Source organism: Dendrobium catenatum, unplaced genomic scaffold, assembly GCF_001605985.2.
Source record: "Dendrobium catenatum unplaced genomic scaffold, ASM160598v2 fragScaff_scaffold_462, whole genome shotgun sequence".
Lineage (NCBI taxonomy): Eukaryota > Viridiplantae > Streptophyta > Magnoliopsida > Asparagales > Orchidaceae > Dendrobium > Dendrobium catenatum.
Window position 1 is genome coordinate 78,771 of NW_021318924.1, and position 8,727 is coordinate 87,497.

Consider the following 8,727-nt stretch of genomic DNA (forward strand, 5'->3'; position numbering starts at 1 on the left):
GAGCTCTTTTCTAAGATTAAAGAACACTTGTAAATCAACATTGAGTTATAAGGTGGAAGTTTAGATTAAAGAACACTTGAACTCATCTCTATTGGCCAAATATTATACAAATCACACAAATAAATTAAAATAAGTTATTTTTGTATTGAATCTTAAGAGAATCGAATGTTACATCAATGATCGATGATGTTAATTGAAGTTAAGCTTATTAAAGTGGTAACTTCTAGAAGTAGAAAACTACCCCTTATCAAAAATAGACCATTTTTTTTCTCTTATCAATATTTTTTTTTTTTTTTTGGAATTTTTGTAATAGAATGTAGCAATTCTTGCTTCTAATTTTATACTACATGTAAAATATTATCAGGAATGGATGATGTTTAAATGATGAGTATTCTTCTTTTCTGAAATTTAGTCCCTAATAGATAACTTCAGTGAATCATTAACCAAAAGTTGTTCACTATGATTTACTCAACCTCACAAATGTGTAAGATTTAGTTTTGTATTTCTTCTACTTTCTCTGTGTGTGTATGGAGAAATTATTCTGTGTGGAGACCAACTAGAATGTGCCACATCAGCGGTATCGAGCAATATCGAGCCGCGTTACCGAGCTAAGGGGTGATGTGACGCATTTTGGTTGGTCTTCGGACAACATTCGACGCCCACACAAAATAATTAATCCTTAGGGTTTGCATCAAGGTATTATTGATGAAAATTTAAAACGTAATTAGGAGACCAAAAAATTAAAAAATAATCATTTTAAAAATTAAAAATTGTTATTTTAAAATGACAATTTAACTACATTAATTAGTAGGCATATATACTTGTTTTTCTTAAGGAAAATATGCTATTATATTATATTATTTAATATTTAAAAAGCGAAGTCTTATAATTATTATCTTACAAAATAACAAGTAATAGCATAAAATACGTATCGTTCATATGAAAAATAAATATTTTTTATGTTTTTTTTATCAAGTTATTTTTCAATAAGCAAAATAAGGGATTTATTACATGGAGCTTACCAATTACATAAACATAAAAGAAATTTACTCCTTTAGGGAATTTTTAAAGTGAATAATATTTTGTATTAGTCAAATTTTTTATTTTATTATTTCTATCTTTTATTTAGCATGAGATATTTAGGTGCGGACTATCATTTTATTTTTTCTTTCTTACAACATTATTATTATTGAAAGCTATTGGTTGGATACAACATATTTTGATAGCTTTACATATGAACTACAATCTACACATGCAATACATGGTTTTTTAAATGAAAAAAAAAAAATCTAAAAAGAGAAAAATAATTTTAACTAATATAAACTAAGCAAAATAAATTTAACTAGCATTTGACTTGAGTTGCAATAGATGGCCATCTCTCAAGTTCAAATAATACATCAATAAAACATGTGAAGCTTGCTAAATTCCGTTGTGTTTGGAATGTTATGGGGTCGACGATGTAGTTGACAGTGCTCACATTAGTACTTATTTTAGAGATGAAAACGACAATATCTTGAAGCAATAAAAAAGCTAGCACATGAAAGACAATGGAGGCCATTAAAGATGGCTATGTTATTCCTCTTTTTTTTTTTTTTTTAAATGTTAAATTTTATACCATCAGAAAAAAAAAGGAATACAAAGTCCTTAAAAGGGATCCTAAACTTACTAGATGCTCAAACAGCTACATTCAAAAAATTAAAAACAATGCAAAAGAGTAAAATATCTCATACTAGTTACATTAGGAAAAAAGAATTGAAACTGGCAGGCAAGAAGTTATAGCCCAAAAAATTCGAAATGAGGGACAATAAAGCCCAGAACTTGAATAATCAATAAGACCATCACGATCACCCATAAAATCCTACAAATAGATAGGAATATAGCAAAAAACATAGCACCAACCTACCAAAGATAACCCTAGAAAGCACCACCTGGATTCCAAATACAGTCAGAAGACAGTCAACGACAACAAAGTACTCCAAAAAAATCACAACATATAAACAAGATATCTCAATAGGCTAGCAAAAATACCCCCACCCTAACAATAGAACCAACAACATACGAAATCTAAAACATGAATATAGCTCAAACCGCCAATCCACTTAGGGCTAAAATCACCTAGCCAAAGAAAACAGCAGACCCTTAACACAACAAATCAAAAGATGAGCAAGCAACAACAGAACCAACGAGATCAAAATGGGCATCAAAGTAACAATCCAAAAACTGACAAGTAAAGCCCCAAATATCAAAGGACAACCAAAACATCTGTTAATCAACAATATAGAATCAAGGAATAACAAGGAAATAATAACATATAGGAAATGGTTGAACGAGGAAGTAGAGAACACCAAACTGGCAACTCTCCTCCCATATCACACACTAAGAGAATATAGCCGATGGGGAAAATAGAAATTAAGATACAGAGACTAACAAATTAGTATTATTGTCATGATTTATATTTATCATGAATAAAGGCTGGTAGATTTGGAATGTGCTCTAGTTTTAATGCACTTAAAAAAGTGCTCCCAGCAGGATAATTAAGGTAGTATAGATAATATTCTAGTGTTAGTTCTGTTTGGAATCTTATTGTGTTGATTAATTGTGTCTGAATGCCTCGATGTTGTGTGTCCGAGCGCTTCGATATTGTTTGCCCGAGCTCCGCAATGTTGAATAATTTTCTAAAAAAAATCAACAGAGGGCGAAGATTCACGGTGTTTATTAATTGTTTCCTTACATAATGACTAAAGCTTTAAGATAAAGCATACTAAAGCCATCATTTTTCAAATCATGCATGAATAAAATATGAGATAACATAAATTAGCATAATAAAGCACATCCTCCTCTAAAATGGTGCAGTTAATGCATAAAAGATGATTATTAATGTGATTTGATTGTAAGATAACTTTTTCTATTTTATAATAGTTTAGATAAATATTTTATCATGTAAGGAAATAAGATGAATTATGGTAATTATCAAAATAATTTATAATATTAAAATATTCCCTTAATTCAAATTACTTGAATAATTTTATTATCTAAATTTTCATTACTTCATCAATTATTTTGGAATATTTTAATTATCTTATAACTTTATCAACAGGAAGAATAGGTTTTCCCAAGAAATACAAGCAACTATGAACAGATTGGGTATTCGTATCCTAATTTTACTTAGTCTCTCTATCCAAATAATTCTCATCTTCCTCAGTCGTTTGAGAACAACTTCAACTTTGATATGGATAAGAATGTTAGTCATTAGTAGCTACTTACTCGTTGATTGGGTCGCGAACTTCGTGCTAGGCCAACTAAACAATGCAATGGATGTTTCTTCATCTTCTAATGTTATCTTTGCTTTTTGGTCTCATTCCTTATCCTTCACCTCGGCAGCACTGACACCATTACTACCTACTCTATGGAAGACAATGAGCTATGGGCTCACCATCTTCTTCTTGGCATTATCTATGAGCGCATCATCACCTTCTATGTCCTTTTTCGCTCCCCTGCCCAAAAGTTTTTTGCTCACCCCAACCATGTTGATATTTTTAGTCGTTATCATCAAATACATATAGAGCTCTTACTCTCTTTAAGTGAAAACTTCCGTAGCTCCATTGGCTCATATGCTAGAACACTACTAACAAACATTTATTCAACCATTTCAAACATGGAAGATTTAAATGCCTTGAATATACTTTTGGTATATACTCTAATAACAAGCCTTACTTTGTTGATGTTACTCGTGTTGAGGTGTATGAGGCAATTGAAAATTTAGTTAAGGAGATGACAACAAAGAAGATTTTGACAATGACATATATGGAACTTTCTCATGCTTATGGTAAGCATTATATCAAAGCTATTGTAAATCACTCTAGAGTTTGGTATGTTCTCCGAGCTCTTTGCTCAATTTGTATTTTGCTGTCTTTCTCGCTCTATGTCTTGGTGCCAATGGATGATTTTGATAAACTAGTTTTGTTCATTACTTATGTCATACTCGAAGCCTCTATATTCCTTGACTCCATGGCTACTATTATGCTCTTATTCTCAGATTGATGATGGTTACTTTCCTCAATGTGAAGAAGCTATGTAATTAAGCAAGTTGCTCGCTGAGTGCATTTTTAGAATTAAAAGGGTGTGGCTGAAGAAAAAGTAGTGGTCATAAGAGATGCCACAATTGAATCTAATTAGTAATTTTCTTCATAATATTGCAACAAATAAAGCTCTAGGACAAAGCATGTTGAATTGGATTAAGGAAAAGTTGATCTTAGTGCATGAGATAAAGTTAGGTCTAAGTTGGAATGATGAATTTGAAACTTACTCCTAGCAAACACATCAATCAATACAAATAGCCAAAGAGCTTCAAGATATCATAGCTACATATGCATAAAGACGCTTGCACATATCAGGGAAGAAATTTATTGAACCTGTAGGCCTGTATGCTCTTAAACAAGTAGCACCCCAGCTGGTTGGGTTGCCTCGTCAATTTTTAAGCTTATAGAGATAAGGTTATCATTTGATAAACAAGTTTTGGTATGACATGTCTCCACTAAGATTTGCTTCCATTGGGAGATAAAGTCTCTATATCCCTTACATCCTCATCAAATAGAGATTGAAACATAACATAATTAATGAACTAAGAGAAATAAAGAGGAAGATCTCATAGATGAAAGTTTGCCAGTACTTATCAAAGTACACGATGTATATAGTTCTAATGCGACCAAATATGAAGTCTACTAAGGTAGGAGTGAGCCTGTTTTGGCATGTATGTTATGATATGATTCAATTCATTCATACAAGCGACGATGACCATCAATTGTTGATGACAAATGCACAAGTTGAGGAGGCGTGCAAGGAGAAGATGACAACTTCAGTAGAGGGGCTTAGATATTTATCTTTATTTGAGATAGCACAAATGCTTGCTCATTTGATGCTTGTTCTTGAGGAAGAAGAGAGATGGCATATTGTGATCTTCTCCTATTCCAAGGATGTAAAATAACAAAACAATCATGCATATGAAGCAACTAAGTATAGGAGGTAAGCTCTTAACTTTCATCTTGTTGTAAGCTATAAGTTGAAAGTATAGCTGAAAGCGGGTAAAAAAGATAGCATTGAAAGATAATTGAGGCCACTAATAAAATCTCGTATATGCCTCCTGTGAAAGAAAGTGAAGATGCCATGATTTTAGATGATGATGAGCCAACACATTAATGTTATATATGCCATTGTAGATGGTTTGATTGACCATCTTCTAGAGGTGTTTAATCTTTGAGGTTGAGCAAAGCATGCATTAAAGCATTGAGAATCAATTGAAGGAAGAAGTTTAACATAGTTGATGAATCAGATGAAGCTTACAGTAAATTAAATTAATTTAGAACATTCATAAAGAATGATTCCCGACATTAGATCTTGTCTAATATTCAATGAATTTTCTTATCATTTGAGAACATGCACAATTACTCTGCGAGCCTCACAGTGGAGAAAGGCGCAGGGCACAAGAAATGGAAGGCAATCTGGTACTACTTCTCCTTATTCTTGCTCAATGGATAATAAGAATATGGTTGTGATATGGGAGGAGTCAACGTTGTATGACTATTTGCTTAATCCCAATAAGTACATATCTGGCACAAAGATGGTATTTCCGAGTCTAAAGAAGCCACAGCTGGAGCGTGCAGATCTTATTGCTTAATTATCTCAAGGAGTCTACCTCATCTTGAAACCTTGGAAGAACTTGATTGACCTCAATAGCGCGAGCCGAGTATGTGAGTGTTCATGTTTGTGTTTGTTTAACATTAGCTTGTTCATGTTTGGTTCGTGTTTGATTCGAGCTTTATTATTTGTGTTCATGTTTGGTTCGTTTAATTTAAGGGTGTTCGTGTTTGGTTCATGTTTGGTTCATGTTCGTTTGTTTAGTGCTTATCGAGCTTTAAACGAGCTATGTTCATGAACATATCTTGCAAACAATATATTGAACAAGCAAATATTAAATTTGTTCATGAACATTCTAAACAAACAATCTAACAAACATGGACAAATATGAAATATTTCTTGTTCATGAAATGAAATTTCTAAAATAAAAGCAGTTGTATATTTAAAATGAAAATATGATTAATTTCTATGAACATATGTTATAATATTTTATTACTTTAAAATTTATTAATAAAAAATAATTATATTATATTATGGTATAATTAAAGTTTTTATATTTAATCGAACTCGAATCGAGCTTTTTATCGAGCTTGTTCATGAACATCAACTGATGTTGTTCGCGAACATAAACGAGCTGAACGCATTAGTGTTCAAGCTTGTTTATTTAAGAATCGAGTATTTAAAATATTGTTCAAGTTTGTTTGTTAGTTAATTAAACGATCACGAACGAGCTTTAATCGAACCGAACAACGAGTAGTTCATCGAACGTTTGGTTCGCTTGCAGCCCTACTTGGAAGAACTTGATTGACCTCAATAGCGATTTTTTGAAGACCAATAAAGTTTCAATTCATTGTCAATTTTCATATTATTTGACAGCGCACCAATTGCTCTTGCATCATAAACTATTCTGATTAAAGTTTCATTTATTATCTTTGTTGCAATGGAGTGGAGTAATAATTTATAATTATTGAGAAAAATAGGATGAAAATACATCTTGATATGTCTCCAAAAAATTGCCTCGATCGAGCATGAATCTCAAGACATATCCACTCAAGAAACTTCCAAAATTAAAATTGGAATCATCCATGCTTTAATTTCGACATACTTATAGTTGAATTAAACATCTCAAAGAGAAAAACCCAATGACATCAAAATCAGTTAAATTCAATCCCAAATGAGCCCAAATCAAAGGTCCAAAGCATATTTGGAGGGATTTCCTTGTAATAATTTTCTTGTTGTTGTTTTTCAAGTCTACTTTTATTTGACTGATCACATCAAATTGGCTGGCTATGTGTTTGTTGCATTCTCCGTTAAAACTACCCCCGAAAGCAAAAAACAAGTGGCAGCGGGTAGGCTGGGGCATGAATTTTCGGAGCCCACAGAAATCATACGGTGTGGCACACCAAAACTATAGACAATATTATGAGTAAAGAAATTAACCACATGTTCGACAATAACAAATTGCCTCGATCGACATTTTCTTTGAAAGGATCAGCTTCAGCCCACTTCAAAAAGTAATCATTTGGAACTAATATTAAGTAATGTCCAAATGATGATGGTGGCTCAATTGGGCCAATTATATCCATACAACAACATTCAAATGACCAAGAGGCAATTGTAGGGTGCAATGGGTTTGATGGTTGATGTATAATGTCACCATGAATTTGATATTCATGACACTTTTTTAGCATGTTCAATATAATCTCTTAGCATCGAGGGCAAGAATAACCCATTCTTTTAACTTTTACAATCATTTTAGGGCTTGACTGATATGCTTCATAAAGTCCTTAATGAATTTCAGTCACTACCATTTTAGCCTCTTCAGCTCCTAAGCATCATAACTACATTTGCTCAAAGGATCTACGATAAAGAGTGTCATTAACAAATGCATACCGCAAAGCTATTTTTCTAATCTGCGAAGCTAATGATCTATTTACTAGAAGCTTGCCCACAATATTAAAACAATCGATGAAATACCGTCTCTAATCACCTTGTTCTTTAAAACTTTCAGGTTTTGAAACTTTTTCAGACATTTGCTCTTCTTGAGTAATTTGTAATTTATCTTGTTGGCTTTCACTAATGATTTGTAATAGTAAAAGGAATGCATGGAACCAAATAGACAGTTGCAGTGGCATCTAAAATAAACTAGATTCTTAATATATTGCATCTCACTTGTTTATCAAGTCTACTTTTGTTTAACTGACCACAACAAATTAGTTAGCTATCTTTTTAGTGTATTCTCAGTTGCTCTTTCTTTACTTGATCCTTTTTCTTGTATTTCTCTTGTGCTTGTTCTCCAAGCCTAACTACTTTTATTCTATAATTGATTCTGGCTGATCACAAACAATTAATCAGCTGGCTATCTCATTACGTTAGTGTAATGAAACTTTGTTCTCTCTTTTTTACATAAAAGAAAATTTTGAGCTATAATTATCTATTTATTGAGCAATTATTGTAACTATTCTTAGCATTTCTGATTTCAGATTGGAGAATGGAGTGCAAGCTCACTGGAACCTTATAATAATACTTGTATGAAAGTATGAAGAAATGATAGAATAAATTTGATAAATAATACATTATTGCAAGATATCGGCATGTTTTTTATGTATATAAGTTCATGCACAGCCTCTTTTTTCTTTGTTTGGTGGGGCCATGAGGGACATACTTGTAATTATAAATTTTAAAATTTTGTTTTGGTGTCCTTGCTGTGTATATTTCTATTATTCGGTTCAAGTATTTTATTTGTCTTTTATGGACTTCGAGCAAATTTGAACATATATAGATTTGAATGTTAAAATCTCATTTAAATTTGTTTTATTTAATTTCTTTGGATAGAACATTATGTGAAACAACAACTCATTTAATAAGCAACATAGTCATTTTAAATATTGAATTTTAAAACGCTTTTATTTGGAAAATAAGCTATAATGATAAATAATTTGGCGTTGATAATTTAATAATATTTTTTATTTTTTTTATTTGTTTAATATTTAAATAATATGTGAATAAGGGAGAAAATATGGTTATATTATCTTGATGATGATAAAGTTTAAAATTTTAAAATTTATTTTGAAGTCTAATATATAGATTATT

General features: G+C 31.5%; 1 protein-coding gene across 1 annotated transcript in view; it reads left to right on the forward strand.

Annotated features, from left to right (window-relative positions):
* LOC110106733 overlaps nt 1-8,346 on the forward strand; it is a 26,589-nt gene extending 18,243 nt beyond the window's left edge. The window contains exon 4 of the transcript XR_003700556.1: nt 8,118-8,346. The gene's annotated coding sequence lies outside the window, so the exon portion shown is untranslated. The remainder of the gene's footprint in view (nt 1-8,117) is intronic.
* Nucleotides 8,347-8,727: the final 381 nt, after the last annotated feature.